At 39.5% G+C, this 12,416-nt stretch overlaps 1 protein-coding gene across 7 annotated transcripts in view; it reads right to left on the bottom strand.

Annotated features, from left to right (window-relative positions):
* The window catches only part of LOC148883604 (tyrosine-protein phosphatase non-receptor type 14-like), a 40,946-nt gene that overhangs the window by 27,478 nt on the left and 1,052 nt on the right, over positions 1-12,416 (bottom strand). Inside the window, exons 1-5 of one of the 7 annotated variants that reach the window (XM_089021584.1) lie at positions 11,495-11,650; positions 9,575-9,679; positions 8,930-9,494; positions 7,430-7,574; positions 7,181-7,347 (exon numbers count right to left, since the gene is read on the bottom strand). The gene's annotated coding sequence lies outside the window, so the exon portion shown is untranslated. Of the gene's footprint in view, positions 1-7,180; positions 7,348-7,429; positions 7,575-8,929; positions 9,495-9,574; positions 10,914-11,494; positions 11,651-12,416 lie in introns of those variants that run through there. The other 6 variants (XM_089021585.1, XM_089021586.1, XM_089021583.1 and 3 more) reach the window with 6 other exon arrangements.

Raw genomic sequence — 12,416 nt, 5'->3', positions numbered from 1 at the left:
TAGAAGAAGAAGGACAATGAAAAAGAAGCTCTTCATAACAATGTTTTAAAGAGCTTTAAAAAAAGATGTCGACGCTGCTAAAAGTCATTTCACTTGCCTTTGCAATCTTTCGTCTTGAATCGGTTAAAGGACCATAAAGCCACGACAGAATTGGTGAACCAACAAAATCCAAACAAGGAATGAATAACAAGGGAATGTTTACAAGCCTAAATTAGAGAACCACCTCTGACCTGCGAGGATACGAGCAAATCGTAGCGACGCCAGCCCCCCCCCCCTTCCCAAAAAAGCGTCGCATTCTTTCACCGTGTAGCAAACAAACACGGACATGCACTAACAAGGGCGTACCGCAAAAACACACACACGGGATCAACAACACACCCGATTGCGAGGTTAGCCAAGGGACCAGACGGCACTTTAGCGTAACTCTAAAGCTAGTAATCAGCGTCACAGCGCGGGAAAATGCGGCTGAGTCAAGCCAGACAGACAAATATAAAGACAATAGGTTAGCAAGCTTTTTTTTTTTGTAAGTCAGTCTCGTGTTTATTTAAAGGCGCGTAAGAATTTACACGTTGTAATTTGTGGCGCGAAGAGGAGTTGTTTTGCTTTTGCGCCGCAGCGAGTTTTGGCTAAATTTGGAAGAAAACATTCCTTTCTTGTTGTGTTGTTCATTGTAAGTGATGGAGCTAAAAAAAAATGGCCGCGTTGCCCCGTTTTACCGCAATAAGTACCATATTTTCCGGTGTATAAGGCGCACCCAAAAGCCTTCATTTTCTTTCAAAGATGACCCTGCACTTTATATGTGAAGTTATATTGAGCTACAACAGATCTCAACAACTACTGTCAGCAGCCACCGACTCCATTTCCCCTAGTAGAAGAAGTAGTGTGTAACATTTGCCTCTACTATAGTGCCTGATACAGGTACCATCTGACTTACAACCGGGCTCCGTTACGACCAAACGGTCGTAAGTCAAAATGGTCGTAAGTCGAAACCCATTCAAAATGTTGAATAGAGACTCGGAGGCTAAATGACTCGCAAACTCCTCCCTCTGGTGCCATCACACGGTCAATTGCTGTGCAAGCGTGAGATCCTGGCTGGCTGGCCAAAATTGTCGTACGCGGCCTGCTAGCACATTGCGGTGCCGGACGTATAATTAAAATTTTAAAAATAGTGTCTGGAGGTCGTCGTCGTCGTAAGTACGGGTTGTCGTAAGTCGAGCTGGTCGTACGTCGGATTTTACCTGTATTTGGAAAGCGTATATATGTATGTATTATATTTGGAAACTTTTTTCATTCATTGAATGTGCGCTTTATATTCCGATGCGCCTTACAAATGGAAAAAATTGAAAATACACCATTCATTGGTGGTGCGCCTTATATGCCGGAAAACATGGTATTTGAATAAAAGAAAATGACAAAGTTTGAAAATACACCATTCATTGGGGGTATGCATTATACGCCGGTTTGCCTTATATACCGGAAAATAGGGTATTTGAATAAATGAAAATGAGAAAGTTTAAAAATACACCAATCACTGGGGGTGCGCCTTATACACAGGAAAATACGGTATTTGAATAAATGAAAATGAGAAAGTTTGAAAATACACCATTCATTGGAGGTGCAACTTAATAATAATAATAATAATAATAATAAATAATAATAAAAATAATAAAATATAATATATATATAAAATATAAAATATAAATAATAAAATAATAAAAATATTATAATAATAATAATTTTATTTCCAAGCGCCTTTCAAAACTCTTAAGGACAAATAACTTTTTTCCCCCATGCACCTTATACATCGGAAAATATGGTATTTGAATAAATGAAAATGAAAATATATTTACTCTACGGGCCACCAGACAAACACTCCTGCGGTGCGATATTTCACCAGATCATAACATGACAATATACATGCAAGATGTAACATTGGTTGGTCATGAAAGGTAATTATGACGAAACATCATACATCCCTGGACATGTCTGCACTTGGGACATAGTTTCCCCACTCGGGCGAGTCATTTTCGGCTCAATGGCCTCCACACAAAAGGCTGGAACGCCAACAAAAGAGCATTTTGTTGCCCACCGCTGAGATGTTAGTCGAGGACACAAGTGTAGCATGTATAACTCAATCAATCTGATCTGTGTACCTCGTCCGCGACTCAAATAGCAACGATGACCAGCAACACAGCCCCCGCTGACCCTCCCTTTTTGTTACACATGAGCGCTGTAGCACAACAAATGGGTTAAGTGATTCGCCGCCTGACTACTTTTCCCGCATACCCGCTGGCTTTTTACAAGTCTACGCCAGTCCTAATATCTTAATTGGTCAGATCATGAAATTACTTAGGTTATCCTCGAGTCCAAAATTGGCTAGGCCCAGAGAATAAACCGTGGAGAAAATAAAAACAATAATAATAATGCATTTCATTTATAATCGCCTTTCAAAACTCTCAAGGTCACTTTACAGTCACAGAATAAGTTTTTTTGTGGGTGAGCAGCGGCAGCCGCATGCGTCAGCGTTCACTCAACCAGGAATAACTCAAATACAGTAGATAGAAAGTTAGCTAGCTGGCTAATAGATAACTAATAAATAGACAGAATACGTTTTTCTGTGGGTGAGCAGCTCGCCAGCCATATTAAACAATCTTGCTTGAGTGGTTTTCCAATGTGGATGATTCACCTCATTCACAATGTGCAAAAAAATGAGAAAAAAAGAGTTAATTCCTAAGTAATATGGGTCTGGAGTTATCCACGCTTGAAATGGGGGCAACTGTACAAAAGGCAAATGCTGCCTTCTTTTGGGAGGTAAAAAAAACATTGCCAGAGGTCTGACCAGCGCTTTATCGACCTCCACCCACGCACAAGAAAAACCAATGATGCTCCACATCATATTTTCAATTCCTGAATAAATTCGGGAATGGCAGTGAATGAGTTAAAAAATATATTTTTCAAACGGCAACATTTTCAACCAAGCCATATATTCACTAAACCCTGCTAACTCAATGCTTCCATACACTGTGAATAAGCTAACATTAATTAGCAGTGACATCGTAATCATCCTTCCCTATTTTATTTTTTTTTGTCGTTTCAGACCCTGTAAAACAACAACCAAACAATTCGTAACGTGTATCTTCCTGAAAATTGAATCGTGTGTAATTCATATTTCATAACGGCATACAGTAATTAGACACACTTACACACACAAATGTTTATAATTGACAACACGATGAGATAACAAGTAAAGAAAGAGTTTCTGTATAATTCAGAACTTTTCAGACATGAAAGAACTTCACCTCCATTTTGAAGCTCAATTCGTACAACTAAAGCTAGCTAGCTGGCGTTTATAACCTCCATTTTGTACAACTAAAGCTAGCTAGCTAACTAGCGTTTATCACCTCAATTTTGAACCTCCATTTTGTACAACTAAAGCTAGCTAGGTAGCGTTTATAACCTCCATTTTGTACAACTAAAGCTAGCTAGCTAGCGTTTATCACCTCCATTTTGTACAGCTAAAGCTAGCTGGCTAGCGTTTATCACCTCCATTTTGAACCTCCATTTTGTACAACTAAAGCTAGTTAGCCAGCCTATCGAAATGAAGGAAAAGGGATGCCCATTTCATGGTAAGATCAGAGCATTGACGTCAAATGGTGAATAGTTTTACTATACAGTAAAGTCTCGTTATATCGATATTCAAGGGAGTCCGAAAAAATATCGATATAACCGGGACTATCGATATATCCGACCCTGTTTGCATGTAATTTTCTCCATGCGTGCATAGAAATAGTATCGATATAACCGGGACTATCGATATATCCAATATCGATATAACGAGACTTTACTGTATTTGAATGTTATTGTGCCAATGACCATTTTATATTTGAGTTAGTGGGGTACACTTCCGGGTTGAGTGAACACTGGCGCGTCTGGCTGCCGCTGCTCACCCTGTAAAGTGTCCTTGAGAGTTTTGAAAGGCGCTTATAAATGCAATTTATTATTATTATTTTTTTTAATGATAATTATCAAACATATCCACAACCACCATAATTTTATTCACTATAATGGTGAATTGAAAATGATCAGGCGGTCTCTGTCCTTCATTCCCAAACGGCTTCCAACCAGAAACTCTCAGAGCGAGTCATTCAAAATAGGGATTGTACGCTCACAGTCGTGGACACCCACATCACTCACCAGATCAAGTGTAGAATATTCATTTTTAAAATTATGAAAGGGAAGAATATTCAAATTCGTACTCTAGTTATACTGCAATAACAGAAGCCAGAGTACACAGACCTGACAAGGAGTGGGTAGTTTGAAACATTTGGTGGGAAAGTGAGGACTTGCGATATTTCTTATCATGTTGTCGCAGTCGTTCCGAAGAAGAACGGAAAGGAGGGAAAAGTCAACAAGCGACGAACACAGGACACCGCGTCTCGTCGTTACGCCAAACCACCGCGCTGTTCACTTTTTCCATGACATTCCCACCAACCCAAAGTACCCCCCCCCCCCCCCACTACTCCGCCTGGGAAGCACATTTCACTAAACAGCAAAAGTAGAACCTTACAACACGGGCACCTGGTTTGTATTAACTTCTGTTTACATCCACTCGGCTACCACTGAAGCTTGTTTGGTACCTAAGTCTCCATTTTTTTGTAGCCTGCACCATTAAAAACACTATTGCGAAACTCTATTGTCTTTTTGCAACCTTTAACTCACAGGTGTCAAAGTCAAGGCCCGGGGGCCAAATCCGGCCCGCCATATAAATTTTTTCGGCCCGCGAAAGCAAATCAAAGTTGTGAAATTTCATGATGCCTGCTAAAATGCGAACCAAAATTTCATATTTTTGGATGTAAACCACAATAACAGTCATTATTCGTGACTTCAGATTTGAAAACAAGTTATTTATTAATTTGTTGTGCGCTCTATATGGAATATGTGGAGGGGATTAAACATTCTAATGGCTTCTCGAAATTCATAACGGCCCTCCAGAGGAAACCATAACTACAATGTGGCCCGTGGCAAAAAATGACTTTGACACCCCTGCTTTAACTCCTTCAATGCCAGACGATGTGAAAAAAATGTATCCAATCCAGTGCCAGGGTTTTTGTCATTTTCACTCAAATTCCAGGAACCACAGAATATTGAGTTTTAGGCCTATATAAACATTCAATACAGCATTAGAAACCTTAGACTCTCTTATTTCATCAGGACAAAGGAGTTAATTCCTAAATGATATGGGTCTGGGGTTATCTGAGCTTGAAATGGGGGCGGCTGCACAAAATACAATGCAATACATGCATATTTTTTATATAGCGCTTTAACAACAGCTAATGATGGAACAAAGCGCGAACATGGACAAAAGGGAAATGCTGCCCCCTTGTGGAAGGGGAAAAAGCATTGCCAGAGGTCCGGCCAGTGCTTTATCAGCACCCCCCCTTGCAAGATAAACCAAAACCTGAATAAATTCGGAAATGGCGCTCCACGTTTTCAATTCCCGAATAGATTCGGGAATGACAGTGAATGAGTGAATATAGATGTCAAAATCAATCATCATAAAAATAATTGATAATCTATTACAAAACCTATTCAAGATATGCATGTGAGGTGCGGGTACTATTTAACCACAAGGGGTCAACATCCCTACACTTTCAACCTGTGACTTTAAATGCGTATGCCTTGAAAAAGCGGCGCCTGGCCTGGTGACTGATGTGGGAGTCAACGAATGAGAATGTATTATTGGCTTTTGTGAGTTCAGGTGTATGCACACATTTGTTTTTGTGGTACGCAGGTGCGCGACTATCACAAGGGGGCGTAGCCGGTAATGATTGACATGCCACTATTTCGCACCTGGGTAGTAGCATACGTAAAAACGGGATAGGTCTGCACACGCTAATGTGTTGTCACCTGTCAGGGTGCCACCGCAAGATATGTTCATCTGTGGTATTTTGCTTTCTTAAAACATTTTTAACCAACTTTACCCAAAATACGCAGACTACCAATGCACCCACCCATTTGCTGTGTTTCCAAGCTAAATTGGCACTGCCAAGTACAGGAATATTTCAGAGCTTTAAAATTCCCCGGCAAACCTTTGCATATTCCCTAAAAACCACTGGCACTGGCACCATGTAATTTACACAGCATATTGTTGGACTTAATACGCAGTCAGATGTCTGTGTGTGTGTGTGTGTGTGTGTGTGTGTGTGTGTGTGTGTGTGTGTGTGTGTGTGTGTGTGTGTGTGTGTGTGTGTGTGAGGGCCCACACCTCCTCCGGCTATATTTGCCTTGAGATATTTGTGTGTGTGCGTGCATGCATGTGTTTTTTTTACAGGTTATTGGTGCATGTCCAAACAAATCGTTCACATGCATACGCATACAAGCATGTTAGTTATGCAACATACAAACACACAAATAAACATCATCGGTTTAAAATCCCAATGTGTATATGATACATTCTGGGTGAGTATCGGATTCTGCTTGGACTGCATTTGCTGTGAAGCTTTTAATTTTGGGTCATTTGGAATTACATAGTCAGGTAATAGACTGTGCCTGTGACGATGTCATTTTTGATGATCAATTTAGACAAATTTAATGGTGAAGCTCTTTGGCCAATTTGATGAAGACCCAAGTTGTAGTCTGGCTCCCCATTTTTGACTGACTTTGGATGTCAATTTACTTACACAGACGTATGTCAATTTACTGTTTTAAGCATGATGCTACAGGTAGTAAGTAGTACACTACTCCAAAGTCAATGGCTGTGATTTTTTTTCAACAATTTTCGCAAAGTTCCATGTGATAGACTGCTACACATGTGTACAATTTACCGATTTTGAACATAAAGTTTCAGGTATTTGACTGCTCCTTTGAATGTCATTTTAGAGGAATAATTGAACCATGTATATACACGTCCATGTCTCTGTTTTCCTGATCATCCAACATTAATTTAGTTTGAGTCAAAAAAATTCATTTTGTGTTAAATTTAAATGCATTTAAAGGTCGTGCGTTTTGGAAGGGGGTGGGGAGCAAAGGCGTGACAACGTTTAGGGATGCCTGGTCTCGTTTCCTTACGTGGCCCAGTCATTTGGCCTATGTTTTGGGGGAGGGAGGGGTCTTCGGTCTTCCCACCCCGACACTCATCAAAAAGTAGTACAAATAAATACTTTGAATCAGTCAAACTCACCCCGCTACATGCCGATGCGTCCTGGGGTGATTTCCTTCCGTTCCGTTCTTTCCTTTACAACAAATACATAATCCCCATCTAGTATGGATTAAGTTTCCACGTGAAACTCAGGATTTTGCGACGGAATCTCGGAGGAGGGTAAAAATCTGCACTCGAGTCGATCGTTCCTGTTGGGGGGAAAAAAAGTTTTCAGCAGTCCAATTCGGTGTTGAATGTCACCAAAATTGATTTTTAAAAAAGCGCTCGCACGAGTGGGATAACTTGGCCGTGACGGACAACCGAGCAGCGACGTGGTGTGATGGTCTCGTTGGGACGAGTTTGCAAGGCTATGCGGGCCACCCGAAGGAGATCCTGCTAGCCCCGCGGGGGCGTTCTAAACAGGGGGGGGGGGTGACTGAGAGAGAGAGAGAGAGAGAGAGAGAGAGAGAGAGAGAGAGAGAGAGGTGCGTTCATAAACCCCACGTAACGTCGAAAGCCTGCCGATGCGTACACATCTTTTTGTCTCACAAACATACAAATGACGTTAAAAATAAGCACATTGTATAACTTACATAGACGCAAATCACCCATATTACAAAAGAATGTGTGAAGATTAACAAACCAAAGTAGTCGAATTTTAAATTTCCAGGCTTTTGCAAATACACTGAAGGCAGCAGGCTGTGACATCACAAATCAGGAATGTGAGGAATGCGGGGCTCCTGGTCGAAGTACTACTCCTGCTTTTAGGCTTTTCCAGGGGCTACAGAAGTGGAACGAAGGTATTCCCTCCCCTTTTTGCTCTTCTTTATCAGTTCCAATTTTATTTGAATCATCAATATTTTTGCACATTTTTTTTAGAGTACAGTACTATGTTCAAGCACATTAGGCATTCGTCTTTTTTAACGCTCTACAATAACCGTTATGTTACAGTCAACCTTTTACTTACCGAATTTTTAAAAGTGATTCAATTAAAACATTTGCTTCCTTCGTAGTTATTAACAGAGGTGGATTTTTTGGAACTCACGTAAATATATTTGTTCCTTCCTCTTTAAGTCAAAAGTAAAGGTTTCATCCTTAATGTGTGTTTAAACACTAACTTTTCTCGACATAGAAATACTGTCTTAAATATTGGTGACAAAATTCTGACATCTTGTGGCGAGTTGGACAACTGTCAAAGTGAATGAAACTAGATATCAATGTTGTCCAAAATTATGGTTAAAAATCACGGTTATGGTAAAAAAAAAAAATCCCGTAATATACTGCCCTCTTGTGGACATAGTGCCAAAAGATCGAATGGATTATTATTAAAAGGATATGTATTTTATATCGTTTAATTCTTCACATTTTATTTTATAATTTTATTGTCGTTTTTTTTAGACAATTATTGTAAAAAATACATGACGGAAATATTGAAGAGGGATATGCAAAGTGGATTCATACGTGTTCATAGACACTTATCACATCCCGATTCTGATGCAATATTTCATTACAGGGCCCAGATTTCATTTTTATTGTTTGCACACACACATCTGTTTAATATAACCAAAAACCAAACAACACCTCGTCACAGGTCTCTCTGCACCACTGCTTCCCCCTTCTTGTTACCATAAACATTCATTTGAATGTAAAAATGGAATCACTAAGTTTTTGCATTCTGATTAATTTGTCACAACCGCGTATAATTACACTTCGTCCTGTACTGTAAAAATAAATGGACTGTGTATTAGAACTCCCATTTTATCCACAGTTGAGAAAGCACATGGACATTACCTCGATAGTCGTGCATTTCAAATAATCGAACTTCAGGGGTCAGATCGGTGGTGAGGTTTGTGAAGATCTTCTCCAGAAGACAATGTTCCACCACTAATCGGTTTCCTTGACGATAAAGAGAGAAACATTTTAGCCATCAACAAAAAAAAAAGGTCAAAGGGCGTGATTGCTTTGCCCGTGTCTCACAATGACCATGTCGTGACTTGGAATGAGTACTTACTGGATTAATGCAAACTGTGGCCAATAAAAAGTACTGAGATGTAGTTTTTTTTTTTTTTTTTACTATTTCAAGTTCTCAAAAACGACACAGCTGCAATTCCCGGTAATAAAAATCACACATGTAGCATATTGGCTACAAGAGCCAGCAATCCGGATAGAATTTGTATTGTCAAATGTAAATTTCTCCACTGTGAGACTAATAAAGGCATATCCAATCCAATCCAATCCAAAAAGAAAAACAACTACTTAAGATGTGATTTTCTGGTCTCAGCAACTGGAGCAGAACAAATGTGACTGACTGTGTTTCAGTTACGAGTTTTTCTTCAAAGGAAGCTGGATGTCCACGCTGAAAAAGACAACAAAAATAATGACGCTATTAAAGTCATGGTTCTGGAAAAGGAACACGACAAGGATTAAGTCTCTTACTAAATATCAATTTGTCACGGCGCTTGTCTTTATTTGATTCATGGTTGAGCTGAAGTCGATCCCAGCTGACTTTGGGTGAGATGGGGTACACCGAACTAATTGCAGCTGTTGTAACATTGCAACAAAAACAGGTGCAACCTTACAAGCAAAGTGTTGACTGAATAGATTGGGTTTTTTTACGCGAAATTGCGCAATGCAATGCAGTCGATCGCTAACCTATAATAACACAGGCATAACAGAGGTTCTTAAAAAAAACACAAAAAATAATACAGGTAACATCCGACTTACGACCGAGTTCCGTTCCAACCAAACGGTCGTAAGTCAAAATGGTCGTAAGTCGAAATCCATTCAAATTGTTGAATAGAGACGCGGAGGCTAAATGACTCGCAATCCCCTCCCCCCCCTCTGGTGCCATCACACGGTCGATTGCTGTACGAGAGTGAGATGCTAGCTGGCTGGCAGGTCAAAATTGTCGAATACGTTGCCGGCCTGCTAGCGCGTTGCGGGCCTGCTAGCGCGTTGTGGGGCCAGGCGTAGAATTAGTAGTAAAAAATAGGGTCTGGAGGTCATGGTCGTAACTACGGGTGGTCGTAAATCGAGCTGGTCGTAAGTTGGATGTTACTTGTATACTTGTAGGCCATAAAAATACTGCTTTAACTGTGCATTCGCATTGAATAGCAAGCAAACTCAATCGTATACTGTAAAAATAAGTGGACTGACGACAGAGCCTTGTGGAAGGCCACTGTTTTTTTGACAGCGACTGCAATTTTTACACATAGTTCGGAAAGTATTCAGAACTTTTCCCGCATTTTCTTATGTTACATCCCTAATGTAAAAAGGAATAAATTCCTTTTTTTTTCCATTTTGTGTAGAATTCTGAGGAAAAAAATGAATTTATTCATTTTTTCAATAGGGCTGTAACAAAAGAAAATGCAGGAAAGAACGCTTCACTTTTTCTCACATTTTCTTATGTTACAGGCTGATTGAAAAAAAATCAATAAATTCATTTTTTTTTCATTTTGTGTAGAATTATGAGGAAAACAAATATGTGTTCCTTTTTTCAATTGGGCTGTAACAGAAGAAATGGAGGAAATAATGCATCACTTTTCCCACATTTTGTCATGTTACAGCTCTATTGAAAAAAGGAATACTGTAAATTCGTTTTTTTTTTCATTTTGTGTAGAATTATGAGGAAAAACATAATCTATTCCTTTTTTCAATAGTGCTGTAACATAAGAAAATGTGGGGAAAATGAAGCGTTACAAATACTTTGCGGACTGACTGTATGTATTGGCCAACATTTACTGAGCATTTCAAATGACAAAAAGCATGTAAAAGTGGATATACATGGTGACTCAAAATGATGCGTACCCATGAAAATGTCAATTGTGGCTTTGATTAAAAAGCTATTTATTTCAATTTACAACCACACATTATTCAGTTTATGGAAGACCATTCACCATAGTTTCAGCTATTTCTGTCATTATTTAGTCAATTTATGGCTTTCCCATGATGTCAATCACTTTTACACACTCCTTTTTCAGGAGAAAACATTGCTGCAGTGAGGGACTCAGTAGGACGCATCTTTTTGGGTCACCCTGCCGAACCCTGTGATTGACAACTTTGCCAGACGAGTACAGGTTTGCTTGCAACGAAATGGTGGACATTTGGAATACATCTTGGGAAAGCCATACATTGACAGAAATAGCCGAAACTCTGGTGAATGGTCTTCCATAAACTGAATAATGTGTGGTTGTAATTTGAAATCAATAGCTTTTTAATCAAAGCCACAATTGAAATTTTCCTGAGTACGCATCTTTTTGGGTCACCCTGTATAATATCCACCTTTACTTTCATCACAATTTATTATACTGTATATATATTTTTTTACTTATATAATTAGCATTCATTCAGAATTACATTTCTTTAGTGTTGTCGACAATCATAGCAAGATGCTGCGGGTCAAGTGTCAAGGCGATGTTACTGCTGATAAGGAACATAGAAACGCAAAAACGCACACCCGCGTGTGGGCGCACACACACACACACGCGCACGCATACACGCAAAAAATGATGCATCGTTTCCCCGCCTACGCCGAGTGGGAGATCCCTCACGTCTATCACACACCCCGAGGCCTTGAGGCGGCTCTATAAAAAGAAGAGAGCAGAGAGCCTCTGAGTTGACAGCAGCTGCGAGGAACAGCATAAGAGTCGCGCAACACGTCACAAAGAAAAAGTTGTAGGAGGTTATTTTAAAATAAAATAAAAAAAGAAACATACAATCGCAGAAAATAAAGAGATTACAGACAAGAGGACAAATTCACTCCGGATAAGGTAAGAACATTTATGCCTTTTTTTTTTTTTTATTTAGCAGGAATGAATGCGAAGAATCTGATGATTGCTTTAAATGCTTTTTTCTGCTTTGAATGTTATGAGGGGAAAAATGTGATGAGTGAAGAGAAAATAAACTAACAATTTTCACATGGGGGGGAGGAGGAGGGAGGGTGAAAAAAAAAAAGACCTGACGCAGTTGCATAACCTATCTGCAATATCCAAGTAAAGCAAAAAAATGTGGATTGGTAGCTGATCACGCTTGAAATATTTGACATCATGCTTGCGGGATTTTAGTTGGCGTCGTGGATGAAGAAAATCAATGAATCAAATTAATCACCATTCAGTTTCAACTCAATGGAATACTAAGAATAAAAATGTTCTGGGGTCAATCTGTCACCCTCATCATATATATGTCTCTTCATTTCTATGGGGTGGGGGTTACAATTGCAACATTGTCAGCTGTGGAAGTGAACAGCTTCTTTTTTTTAGCGCTTCACATTGTTTTTTTT

Source organism: Hippocampus bargibanti, linkage group LG19 (genome assembly GCF_051943395.1).
Source record: "Hippocampus bargibanti isolate YZ-2025 linkage group LG19, ASM5194339v1, whole genome shotgun sequence".
NCBI lineage: Eukaryota > Metazoa > Chordata > Actinopteri > Syngnathiformes > Syngnathidae > Hippocampus > Hippocampus bargibanti.
This window is presented reverse-complemented; position numbering and strand designations above follow the sequence as displayed.